Source organism: Salvelinus sp. IW2-2015, unplaced genomic scaffold (genome assembly GCF_002910315.2).
Source record: "Salvelinus sp. IW2-2015 unplaced genomic scaffold, ASM291031v2 Un_scaffold586, whole genome shotgun sequence".
Taxonomy (NCBI): domain Eukaryota; kingdom Metazoa; phylum Chordata; class Actinopteri; order Salmoniformes; family Salmonidae; genus Salvelinus; species Salvelinus sp. IW2-2015.
Genome location: NW_019942579.1, coordinates 90565 through 105003, shown reverse-complemented (window position 1 = coordinate 105003; position 14439 = coordinate 90565).

Below are 14439 nucleotides of genomic sequence, written 5' to 3'. Positions count from 1 at the left end.
ATTGTGCAATTTTATAGGGTCATCTCCTCATTTCTACACATTTTGTCACGGGCAAAGATTCATGTTGCAATTTTATTAGTAATTCCTGCTATTCTACCATTTTGCCATGGGCTGAGAGACAAGAAAATGTTGCTGTTTTTAAAGCTTAATTTCCTACAATTCTATACATTTTGCCATGGGGCAGAGAGGAAATGTGCAGTTTTATAGTAATTCTCATTTTGTATTCTACACAGGAGGTTAGGAAAAGTTATGAATTGTTTAATGGTAATTAAAGCTAACCAATATAGGTGCTGTTGACTGTGAAAAGGCACTGGATTATGAGCTGTTCTTGTTTGACTTAAATGAACAAAAATAAAGTATTCATGCATGTAATGTAGCCAAAGGAAACCACATACTCCTCAATGTGGATCAATTTGTGGCTTATTGGGGGGGTGGCTATTCAGTTAGTTATTTTGGCACATCCATGAGAGATGAATTGTCATTCCAGTTCACTGCTGCTATCAATTCTGTCTGATTGATGTTTGCATGTTTAGGTGAAAAGCAATAATGTTCCGTTCTGGAACACTGACAGTATAGAGCATAATACTATATATTTTTTAATTCTCAAATCTGATTTTGGGTGGGGCCCCAACCCGACGTTGCCAACCCCCAGTGCACCGGGCTGGTGATACGCACCTCAGGGCAAGTGCGGGGAGGAGGCACAGGACGTACTGGACTGTGGAGGCGCACTGGAGGCCTGATGCGTGGGACCGGTACAGGTGGCCACGGGCTGATGACACGCACCTCAGGGAGAGTGCGGGGAGATGGTACAGGACGTACTGGGCTGTGAAGGCGCACTGGACACCAGGCGCGCTGAGCCGGCACAACCCGTCCTGGACAGATACCCACTTTATCACGACAAGTGCGAGGAGCTGGCACAGAACGCAGCGGGCTGTGAACTCGCACTGGAGACACGTATCACCGCAAAACATGATGCCTGACCGGTCACACGCTCCCCACGGTGAGTACGGGGAGTTGGCTCTGGTTCACTCCCCTCAACTTTCGCCGCCCACTCCTCGCTCAATCTGTCTCAATGTTCCTCCTCGGTCTCTGACTCACCCCTCAGCATCGCCGACCACTTCGTGTTCCCCCCCCCCGGAAAAAAATGTGGGCTGTCTTTTGGGCTTCCATCGTGGCCGCGAACCCTGGCGTCGTCGCTGTTGTTCCCTCGCTGCCTCCACCTGCTTCCATGGCAGGCTTCTGTCTCCTGCCATAATCTCGTCCCACGTCCAGGATGTCCTCCACTCCTGGCTTTCCTCCTGGGCACGCTGCTTGGTCGCCTCTACCATCAGTCCTATTAGCCAACGTGCAATCATTGGATAATAAAATGGATGAGCGCCGATCAAGACTATCCTACCAACGGGACATTAAAAACTGTAATATCTTATGTTTCCCCGAGTCGTGGCTGAACAATGACTTGGATAACATACAGCTGGCTGGGTTTTCGGTGCATCGGCAAGATAGAACGGCTGCCTCCGGCAAGACAAGGGGTGGAGGACTGTGTCTATTTGTAAATAACAGCTTGTGTACGAAATCTAATATTAAGGAAGTCTCAAGGTTTTGGTCGCCTGAGGTAGAGTATCTCATGAAAAGCTGTAGACCGCACTATTTACCAATAGAGTTTTCATCTATATTTTTCGTAGCTGTCTATTTACTACCACAAACCAATTCTTGTACTAAGACCGCACTCAACGAGCTGTATAAAGCCATAAGCAAACAAGAAAATGCACATCCAGAGGCAGCGCTCCTAGTGGCCGGGGACTTTAATGCCAGGAAACTTAGATCCGTTTTACCTCATTTCTACCAGCATGTTACATGTGCAACCAGAGGGGGAAAAAACTCTAGACCCCATTAACTCCACACACAGAGAAGTGTACAAAGCTCTCCCTCGCCCTCCATTTGGCAAATCTGACCATAACTCTATCTTCTATCGATGAGACAGCCTATAGGGAGGAGGTCAGAGACCTGGCAGTGTGGTGGCAGGATAACAACCTCTCCCTCAACATGATCAAGACAAAGGAAATGATTGTGGACTACAGGAAAAGGAGGACTGAGCACGCCCCCATTCTCATCGACAGGGCTGTAATGGAGCAGGTTGAGAGCTTCAAATTCCTTGGTGTCCACATCACCAATGAACTATCATAGTCCAAACACATCAAGACAAGGCTGAGTCACTGGCTTGCTGGTGCTCTTTCATGCCGTCCCTAGGAGGGGTGCGTCACTTGAGTGGGTTGAGTTACTGACGTGATCTTCCTGTCTGGGTTGGCGCCCCCCCTTGGTTTGTGCTGTGGTGGAGACCTTTGTGGGCTATACTCGGCCTTGTCTCAGGATTGTAAGTTGGTGGTTGAGGATTTCCCTCTAGTGGTGCGGGGGCTGTGCTTTGGCAAAGTGGGTGGGGTTATATCCTTCCTATTTGGCCCTGTCCGAGGGTTTCTTCGGATGGGGCCACAGTGTCTCCTGACCGCTCTGTTCAGCCTCCAGTATTTATGCTGCAGTAGTTTGTGTCGGGGGGCTAGGGTCAGTTGGTTCCTGGAGTACCTCCCCTGTCTTATCCAGTGTCCTGTGTGAATTTAAGTATGCTCTCTCTAATCTCTCCTCTCTCTCTTTCTTTCTCTCGGAGACCTGAGCCCTAGGACCATACGTCGGGACTAGGCGTGGTGACCTTGCTGTCCCCAGTCCGCCTGGCCTTGCTGCATTCCAGTTTCAACTGTTCTGCCTGCGGTTATGGAACCTACCTGTCCCAGACCTGCTGTTTCAACTCTCTAAGATCGGCTATGAAAGCCAACTGAGATTTATTCCTGATTATTATTTGACCATGCTTGTCATTTATGGAAATTTTGAAAATTTGGCTCTCTCTAATTTTCTCCTTCTCTCTTTCTTCTCTCGTGGAGGACTGGGCCCTAGACCATGCGTCGGGACTGCCGCCGTGGTGACTCCTTGCTGTCCCAGTCCGCCTGGCCTTGCTGCTATTCCAGTTTCAGCTGTTCTGCCTGCGGTTATGGAACCGCCACCTGTCCCAGACCTGTTGTTTTTCAACTCTTGATGATCGGCTATGAAAAGCCAACTGAAAATTATTCATGATTATTATTTGACCATGCTTGTCACTTATGAACATTTTTGAACATCTTGGCATAGTTCTGTTATAATCCCACTCCGGCCACAGCCAGAAGAGGACTGGCCACCCCTCATAGCCTGGTTCCTCTCTAGGTTTCTTCCTAGGTTTTGGCCTTTCTAGGGAGTTTTTCCTAGCCACCGTGCTTCTACACCTGCATTACTAGCTGTTTGGGGTTTTAGGCTGGGTGTCTGTACAGCACTTCGAGATATTAGCTGATGTACGAAGGGCTATATAAAATAAAATTGATTGATTGATTGATTGTGAAGAGGGCACAACAACGGAGACTGAAAAGATTTGGCATGGATCCTCAGATCCTCAAAAAGTTCTATAGCTGCACCATCGAGAGCACCCTGACTGGTTGCATCACTACCTGGTATGGCAGCTGCTCGGCCTCCGACCACAAGGCACTACAGAGGGTAGTGCGTACGGCCAAGTACATCACTGGGGCCAAGCTTCCTGCCATCCAGGACCTCTATACCAGGCGGTGTCAGAGGAAGGCCCTAAACATTTTCTAAAAGTCCAGCCACCCTAGCCATAGACTGTTCTCTCTGCGAAGGCTTCTTAACAGCTTCTACCCCCAAGGCATAAGACTCCTGAACAGCTAATCAAATGGCTACCCGGACTATTTGCATTGTCCCGCCATTTTTACGCTGCTGCTACGCTCTGTTTACTATCCATGCATAGTCACTTTTCCACTACCTACGTGTACATATTATCTCAACTACCTCGACTAACCTGTGCCCCCACACATTGACTCTGTACCGGTACCACCAGCATATAGCCTCGCTACTGTTGATTTATTGTTGCTCTTTAATTATTTGTTATTTTTCAAATTTATTTAAAAAATATATATATATTATATATTAATATATATATATTTCTTTACATCAGTTTATTTTAGTAAATACTTTTTAACACTTATTTTTCTTAAAACTGTATTGTTGGTTAAGGGCTTGTAAGTAAACATTTCACTGTTGTGTTCGACGCATGTGACAAATAACATTTGATTTGATTTGAATACCTCTCATGATTTTATATCCAAGGTATCTCGAAGGCACACTTTTATTATTGACCTGGGTCACATTCATTAGGCACAAAATGGTAAACGTTTTTTAAAACGGTTTGCATCGGAACCTGCTAAAGCGTTTCTTACTGGATAAGTTCAGGTTGTCCTTAGCTGTATCAGTGCTTTTTCTTCCGTTTGGTGCTCTGCTGGTACCAAAACACTCACATGTCATATAATTAACATTGCATGTCATATCATCCTTGACAGATAGAACTCAATGTGTATCTACTGATGGTGTTAAATTAGGTTTCCTGGATATTACGAAAGGTGTCCCGCAGGGGTCGATTCTGGGTCCTGTGCTTTTTACTATTTACATTACCAATATCGTCTGTAAAAAACTGTAACCTGCACTTGTATGCCGATGATACTGTTGTGTGTGTTATTGGCCCCACGGTTGACCAGGCTCTGGTTGTATTCATTGTATTACAGAAAAAAATTTACTGACCTGAAATTAGTATTGCATGTAGGAAAAACTAAGTATATGTTGTTCTCTAGATCGCATACAACTAACTATGATGATTTAAGCATACAGGCCCTTCGGAAAGTATTTAGAACTTTTGACTTTATCCCACATTTTATTACGTTACAGCCTTATTCTAAAATGGATTAAATAAATAAAAATCCTCATCTACACACAATACCCCATAATGACAAAGTGAAAACATGTTTTTAGGAATGTTTGCAAATGTATTTCAAATAAAAAACAGAAATACCTTATTTATAATCATTCAGACCTTTTGCTATGAGACTCTACATTTAGCTCAGGTGCATCCTGTTTCCATTGATCATCATTGAGATGCTTCTACAACTTGATTGGAGTTCACCTGTGGTAAATTCAATTGATTGGACATGATTTGGAAAGGCATAACACCTGTCTATATAAGGTCCCACAGTTGACAGTACATGTCAGAGCAAAAACCAAGCCATGAGATTGAAGGAATTGTCCGTAGAGCTCCTAGACAGGATTGTGTCGAGGCACAGATATGGGGAAGGGTACAAAAACATTTCTGCAGCATTGAAGGTCCCCAAGAACACAATGCCCTCCATCATTCTTAAATGGAAGAAGTTTGGAACCACCAAGACTCTTCCTAGAGCTGGCCGCCCGGCCAAACTGAGCAATCGGGGGAGAAGGGCCTTGGTCAGGGAGGTGACCAAGAACCCGATGGTCACTCTGACAGATGTGAGGGAAGTTTTCTGTTAAACCCTACTAATGCTTGTGTACTAAAATATCCTTCTTTAAGCCTAGGCATTAGGCTTGAGATGGTATCTTTAACTAACTCCTATAACAAAGATAATTAAGATGTCTTATCTGCAGAATAAGCTTATATGATTGAACTGTTGAACTCTTGTTATTAGAATGTCTCCTTTCGGACTCTGGTGTTGGCAGCTGCACTTCCTCCCTCATATGGGCCTCAGTCACCTTGGGCCCAGAAAGGGGAGAAGTCAGGCTTGTCTATCACATGTCCCTGTTGCTATGCAGAATATCAGCAATGAGTATGGCAAAGGAGGTCAAAAGGAAACATTGTTTCCATATGTGAACTATGTGTCTTTATTGTAAACCATGTGAAGGGATGGCATGAGTAATGGGGAACCAATCACTTGTCTCCACCGTGTCTGTATGTCAGTCACCTCCTCCTAGGGGGAGATTGTTCTCTCCCCTAGTTCAAGGTGGAAACTAAGTAACAACAAATGTTCTTAATACTGAACAAAACAACACGTTCTTTGTATTTGGGGCCGAAGGTCTGGCACAGGATGTGTGGACTTGGTGTTTGGAACCATTGTATGTCATCTCTGAGGTTGCACCTATCCTGAGATAGTATATAACCTAGAAGCTAACTCCACTCAGTGGGCTCTCACTCCATCTCACCTGGGGGGGAGGGGGCGACAAGCCTCCTTGTTATAACAAGTCTTTTAATAAAAGTAATACCTTGTTTGATTAATTTAGCCTCTCCTCATTATTGATTAAGGGTAGAATTTCCATCACACAGAGCTCTAGAGTTCCTCTGTAGATATGGGAGGACAACCATCTCTACAGCACTCCACCAATCAGGCCTTTATGGTAGAGCCAATCCTCAGTGAAAGGCACATGACAGCCCTCTTGGAGTTTGCCAAAATGTCCTTGAGTGGCCCGGCCTGATCCCGGACTTGAAACCGATCGAACATCTCTGGAGAGACCTAAAAATAGCTGTGCAGAAACTCTACCCATCCAACCTGACAGAGCTTGAGAGGATCTGCAGAGAGGAATGAGAGAAACTCCCCAAATACAGGTGTGCCAAGCTTGTAGCGTCATACCCAAGAAGACACGAGGCTGTAATCGCTGCCAAAGTACTGAGTAAAGTTGTGTAAAGTTATATTTCCGTTACTTATTTGTATTTTTTTTTTATCTAAAAACCTGTTTTTGCTTTATCATTATGATGTATTGTGTGTAGATTGACAAGGAAAAACATTTTTTTAATCAATTTTAGAATAAGGTAACAAAATGTGGAAAAAGTCAAAGGGTCTGAATACTTTCCGAATGCACTGTATGTACCTTGGATGGTGTCCATACTGATCGTGTCCCTGCTTACAAATATCTGGATAGATGAAAAGCTGTCTTTTATAAAGCGTATTGATGAATAGGTAAAGAAGCCGAGAATAAAAATGGGCTTCTTCTATAGAAAGAGGTCATGCCTCTCGCTAAATAGTAGAAAGCAGATTATTCAGTCGACATTCCTTAAGTTTATCATAGCGCACTGAGTTTTATTACAGGTGTCAATTTTAGTACTCATAACTGTTTTCTCTACCAGAAAGTTGGTTGGCCCTCTTTGATGTCACGTAGGTTGATACATTGCTATGTTTGCATTCATAAAGCCCTTTTACAAAAAGTCCCACTGCAGCTAACATCTTTACTAGACTTTAGACATTTGAGTTACCACACCCGGTCTCAGGGATGGTTAACTCTGGAAATTCCTTTGGTCTCTGCGGCGTTAGGTAAATCAGCTTTTAGTTTTCTTGCACCTTATTTGTGGATAAAATGTAAATGTTCTTAAACTAGATGCTCTGGTGCCTCTCGCACCATTCAGAAGGCTGATTGAGGACCTTACTAGTGATGAATGTGTTTGTTTTTTATGACCATGTTTTTCTTTCTTCTTGCATTTTGTATTTATATTGGTGTGTGTATTTTCAGTCATTTATGTAATTCAGGGCTCATCTGTAAAAGAGACCTTGGTTTCTGTACGACTCTCTGATAAAAAAAATAAAGGTCAAATAAATAAATCCTCCCTTGACTTTCCAAGTTTGATATCTGTACGGCTCTCAATTGGTCTCATAAGCATCTATATAAAAAAAATCAAGCCTTGAGCGCTGAATATTGTCTTCTACCTGTCCTGGTAGTCTCATACCGTGGTTAGCCTCTCGTCAGCGCAGACCTCCACCACAAGAAACGTTTGTGGACATCTGCCGAGACGCTGGTCACAGATCAGCGAATCCGTCTTTAGAGATGAAGTCTGAACATACAGTGCTATACTTATTTTTTAGCTGCTCTCTTGGCCATGTCTCCTTTGTAAAAGAGGTATTCTGACTTCAATTGGACTTCCTGGATAAATAAAGGTGAAATAGAATAGATCAATAAAAAAACAACCACACAGTGGTAAATTTGATTTCATTATAAAAAAAAAACGAAAGAAAGATAACTCCACAATTTTACCTATGCACGTTGTTTTTGTCTCGGCACAAGTATAATATGTGTGCGGGAGTTACATATCTCCATCTCAGCCGTCTGCAGCAGAGTCAGCCGGGGCGTCAATTGAAACCCTACGCACGCATTGGTGCTACGTTCAGAGGCGGGCGGTGACCCTGAGTGAGTAAAAATCAGCGCAGATTGGCAGCAAATGCTGGTTATGTCATTCGACTGTCTCCAGAGCGATTTGATAATATACTGTCTGGAGGCAGGGGGTGGAGCGTGCACGGGATGGAGCGTGCACGGGCAAGGTCAGTGATGTACTTGCAAAGACTGAACAGGGGACATAAGAAATGGTTGCGAATGAGCCTCAATCCACCATCATTGTATATCTATTATTTTCTCTATGGACTGGTGAGGATTATATAAATGCATAGACACATATTTTTCTACCCTCATCTCAGTTTCTCCTTTTTCCTGGATACCTGTACCCCGCTACTCAGAAGGTAACATTTCCTTGGTGGCACGATATCTAGGATATACTGGATCTGTGAACATGCCTGCATATACTATTTCAGAAAAGCATCACCTCTGATATGACCAGTTAGCTCCTAATAGTCACTCTCAGCTCTAAAGAACAAATTCCATCTCCACCAACAGCAGGTATAGGTCCTCTCATAGAATATAATCTATTTCAGTCTATTTTTATGGGTCCTCTCCCCAGTCAGTGCAGTTGTTTGCTATGCAGTGGTCTAACATTTCAAGGTTTCGAACTGACGCTGAATGTTATGCAACGCCTGCACTCGGGGACTCTGTAACATAAGCAGAAGAGACAGGAATAGAGCAGAAACGGGCAGTGAGGCAGAGCAGGAGCCTGTTGTCTCCCCATTAAAGAGCAGGCACAGCCACTGTCCAGCCACTGGCTAGCTGATTAGCCACCCTGCTGGCTTCTGCCCATCATGGCCCCCGACATGGCTGAGATGGACAGATAGGGGATGTCTGATTGCCGTAGAGTACATGGGAATAACCGAGGAAAACTATTTTATTTGTCAAGAGACCATGGGACTGATTGAGCACAGTTAAAGGGGATGGGCAGCAATTTGAATTAGCCTGGAAACAATGCGGATATGGTTATAAAAGGCAAATACACACATTTATATTTATTATTATTCACATACATTTACAATGGCAGGGCAGGTACTGCCATAAACCATAGAACATAAGCAGAAGATCAAGAGACTGGTGACAATTTCAACATACGGCTGTCCTTATTACCCCAGCCTAGTATTTTCAAATCTAGAGAGAATATGGATCACAGATTTTCTTGTCTGAAACAGCTTGGGGTTAGGTCAGCATTTTAAAATGAAACCATCATTCTGCCTCTAACAAAATATGTTCATGTTTATACTCAGTCGGAAGACAAACTTCCGCTCCTTGTTGAAGTTACACTTCGCAAAGGAAGAAAGAAAGTATCGGGTTGGAAAGTGTCAACTAAGAACAGGGGATGGACCGTTTCCTCACACTGGCATTTCGTTGCAACAGGCAGTATCATAAAGACCTGTTACATTCATTCGACAAAACCTCTGCTTCACTTTTCTCCATAGATAGAAGACATCTACAGTATGTATGTGCTCGACAGCTGTCATTCTACCGCTGAAGTTCAATTCCTTTGACAGCAAGGTACAGATTTATCAATTGCTTTAGGTGAGGAAGCCATCTTGTGGATATTTCATGTACTGACGATTTATCAACGAACACCTAAGCATCAGCATGACATTATCCCCCAAATTGGCAACTACTGCTAAAGGCCTAGCTGTCCCCCCCCCCCCTCCCCCCTTTCTTTCTTTGGCATTCCGTTAAAACATTTAAATGAACAGGACCGACAGGACACTGACACCGCTGGGGTGTTTTGGGAAAATGGCGGAAGCGGATGTTCTGTTTGAATCGGATGATGTGACGAGTGGAGATGAGAGTGAGAAGAATTGGATTACAGTGGAGAATCCAGAAGGAAATAAAATAAGTAAAGTGGTAGCGGAATCTAGTAAATTCTTTTGGATTTGGATCGATGTTGTTGCCTGGGAGATCCGTTTGAAGTCTCTATTAAAATTGTGGATGCGTTGGATGAGGTGGTGTCGATGAGAATAACGAGAAGTGGGCTTATTTCGTTTTCTTGTGTTTCTATGGAACAGAGAGAGCGTACTCTGCGCCTCTAGAAGATGTCGGATTGGAATGTGTCGTGTGTGGACCTTTGAAGCAGGGCGCCTATCAAGGGTGTTATCTTTGGGGTGGCGCTAGAAGTAAATGCAAAGGATATACATGAAGAATTGAATCAAGTGGTTGGTGCACACCAACTGACCCGCATGGTAGATCAAATCAAATCAAATCAAATCAAATCAAATTTTATTAGTCACATACACATGGTTAGCAGATGTTAATGCGAGTGTAGCGAAATGCTTGTGCTTCTAGTTCCGACAATGCAGTAATAACCAACAGTAATCTAACCTAACAATTCCACACTACTACCTTACACACACACACAAGTGTAAAGGGATAAAGAATATGAGGAAAGGGATAAAGATGGAGTGAGGAAGCCCACTCCATCCATTCTATTGTTGTTTGATGAACACTCTAGCCCTTCTCACGTGTATTTGGATTATATGAGATTACCTGTGAGAGCCTTCGTGCCCAAACCCATGCAGTGTGATAAATGTAAATGATTTGGTCATGTGTCAAATGTACATAGAACGGAAGAGTATTATATGCCAGCTTAGCCTAAATGCTGCAATTGTGGTGGTGAACATGCACCCGAATTTCTGAAGGAGACAGAGGTGTCAAGAATAAGGGCTGTCCAGAATGTCTCCTATCCAGAGGGGGTTGAGAAGAGCGGAAGAAAGGAGTGAAGTTGAAGAAGTAATGGTAGTAGGAGTAGATGAGATACCAGATGATGTTCCTTGTCAACAGAGGGATCCTGGCATGTTGCATGTGAAGAAGGTGGACTTTGTAGCATTTCTTACTTTGGTTATCATCTTCACAGCGCAAACGGAGAGGAAATCCTAGACAGTAGGCAGCGTTGTGAGTGCGGCTGAGCGGTTTTTGGGACTCAGGAACTTTTCTGCAGAGGCATTACAAGGAATCCTGTCGAAGAACGCTCCATCCTCACAGTCACCTGAGCCTGTATAGGGATGTGATTTGAATGTGACTGAAGGAGTGGGATGGTAGTTTTGATTTATTTGGGGATTTTGTATTATCTCAGGTCCCCCTCTTCCCGCAGTGGAATATATCATTTTGTTTTTGTTTCAATAGCCCGTACAGTACAGTAGGCCGCGGCAATACACCAATAGGTGTCGTCTGCCATAAAACTTTAAAGAAGAAGAAGGCACCATTGGGACTTGAGAAGATGGAGGATGTTTTGTTTGAAACTGATGTCGAGTGGAGATCAGAGTGAGAAGGAATGGATTGCAGTGGTGAATAAAAAAGGAAACAAAATAAGTAAAGTGGCCGTGGAGTCGAGTAAATCCAAGCCTAGTTCTGACTCATTTTTTGTTGGACTGAGGGTTTTTCGATCAATCGAGATACCTGGGAGATCCGTTTGAAGTCTTGATGAAAATTATAGACGGGATAGATGAGGTGGCGTCAGTGAAAATGACAAGAAATTGCCGACTGACCCGTATGGTGGATGCAGTGAGGAAGCCCCCTCTATCCATTATTTTGTTCTTTGAAGAAGAGTCTCTCCCTTCGTACTCTCTCCCTTCGTATCCTGTGAGAGCCTTCGTGCCCAAACCCTTGTAGTGTGATAAATGTAAACTATTTGGACATGTGTCAAGTGTATGTAGACGGGAGGAATATCCATATGCCATTTGAGGCGAAATTCTGCAATTGTGGTGGCGAGCATGCACCAGAATTCATGAAGTTCCCTGTTAGGGTGAAGAACACCGAGGTGGCAAGAACAAGGGCTGTTCAGCATGTCGCCTATCCGTAGGCAGTGAGAAGAGTGGAAGAAGGGAGTAACGTTAAAGAAACCATGGTAGTTGGATTAGAGACATCATTAAATGTTTGTCGTAAACAGGATCCTGGGATGTTGCATATTAAAAAGGTGGACTTTGTATCGTTTACTGCGTTGGTTATCAACTGCACAGCGCAAACAAAGAAGACATTTGAGAAGATAGTCATCGTTTATGAGTGCGGCTGAAAGTTTTTGGGGATTCAGGGATTTTGCGATTCAGGGATTTTACAGCAGAGGCATTGCAAGGAATCCTGTCGATGATTGTTCAGTCCACACAGGCACCCGAGCCTGTGTAGGGATGTGCTTTGGATTGTCATTGAAAGGGTGCGGATACATTTGTATTTTTTTTTATTGTGTTGTTTATGATGTTGGTATCCACGCTCCCGATGGATTGTTTTTCACTACCTGTACAGTAGGTGGTGTCATTACACCAATAGGTGTAGTCTGCCATAAAACCATAAAGAAGAAGAAGACACTGACGCCTTTTGGAATGGTGTGGGTCTTCATGCCTTAGCACATTATTTGTTCTTCTCAGAAGATTTACACTTTAGCAGCTAAATACACAGATTTACGGGCCGATTTAATCCGCATAGTGGAAGATCCACGATATAACGCAATTTAAATTTAAAGAGCAACTGCCACTAAAAAACAACTACTCATTTAGCAAGCAGCCTACAGTGCATTCGGAAAGTATTCAAACCCCTTGACTTTTTCCACATTTTGTTACGTTACAGCCTTACTCTAAAATTGATTCAATCGCTTATTTTCCTCATCAATCTACACACAGTACCCCATAATGACAAAGTAAAAACAGGTTTTTAGATTTTTGGTATATATATTTTTTTAATATTACGTTTACATAAGTTTTCAGACCCTTTATTCAGTACTTTGAAGCACCTTTGGCAGCAATTACAGCCTCGAGACTGCTTGGGTATGGCGCTACAAGCTTGGCACACCTGTATTTGGGGAGTTTCTCCCATTTTTCTCTGCAAATCCTCTCAAGCTCTGTCAGGTTAGATGGGGAGCGTTGCTGCACAGCTATTTCCAGGTCTCTCCAGGGATGTTCATTCGGGTTCAAGTGTTCAACAAATCAAAATATATTTTATAATTGAGATTCTTCAAAGTAGCCAACCTTTGCCTTGATGACAGCTTTTGCACACTCTTGGCATTCTCTCAACCAGCTTCATGAGGTAGTCACCTGAAATGCATTTCAATTAACAGGTATGCCTTGTTAAAAGTCAATTTGTGGAATTTCTTTCCTTCTTAATGCGTTTGAGCCAATCAGTTGTGTTGTGACAAGGTAGGGGTGGTATACAGAAGATAACCCTATTTGGTAAAAGACCAAGTCCATTATGGCAAGAACAGCTCAAATAAGCAAAGAGAAACGACAGTCCATCATTACTTTAAGACATGGAGGTCAGTCAATCCGGAACATTTCAAGAACTTTGAAAGTGTCTTCAAGTGCAGTCGCAAAAACCATCAAGCGCTATGATGAAACTGGCTCTCATGAGGACCGCCACAGGATAGGAAGACCCAGAGTTACCTCTGCTGCAGAGGATAAATTCACTAGAGTTAACTGCACCTCAGATTGCAGCCCAAATAAATGCTTTACAGAGTTCAAGTAACATACACATCTAATCATCAACTGTTCAGAGGAGACTGCATGAATCAGGCCTTCATGGTCAAATTGCTGCAAAGAAACCACTACTAAATGACACCAATAATAAGAAGAGACTTGCTTGGGCCAAGAAACACGAGCAATGGACATTAAACTGGTGGAAATCTGTTCTTTGGTCTGATGAGTCGAAATTTGAGATTTTTGGTTCCAACCGCCATGTCTTTGTGAGATGCAGAGTAGGTGAACGGATGATCTCTGCATGTGTGGTTCCCACCGTGAAGCATGGAGGGGGTGTGATGGTTTGGGTGTTCTTTGCTGGTGACACTGTCAGTGATTTATTTAGAATTCAAGGTACTCTTAACAAACATGGCTACCACATCATTCTGCAGCGATACGCCATCCCATCAGGTTTGCACTTAGTGGGACTATCATTTGTTTTTCAACAGGACAATGACCCAAAACACACCTCCAGGCTGTGTAAGGCTCTTTGACCAAGAAGGAGAGTGATGGAGTGCTACATCAGATGACCTGGCCTCCACAATCACCCGACCTCAACCCAATTGAGATGGTGTGAGATGAGTTTGACCGCAGAGTGAAGGAAAACAAGTGCTCAGCATATGTGGGAACTCATTCAAGAATACCACGAGTGTGCAAAGCTGTCATCAAGGCAAAGGGTGGCTACTTTGAAGAATCTAAAATATATTTTGATTTGTTTAACACTTTTTTGGTTACTACATGATGCCATGTGTTATTTCATAGTTTCACGATTATTTTTACAATGTAGAATTAAAGAAAAACCCTTGAATGATTAGGTGAAAGCATTTAATGAGAACTAAAAGGTGTGCAACATGAAAATATTGTCTCATTTACATTGTATAATTTCTTGATGGTCCTTAATTAGCCCCAGGGATAGGCTTTACAAAGTTCAACAAACTTTAAC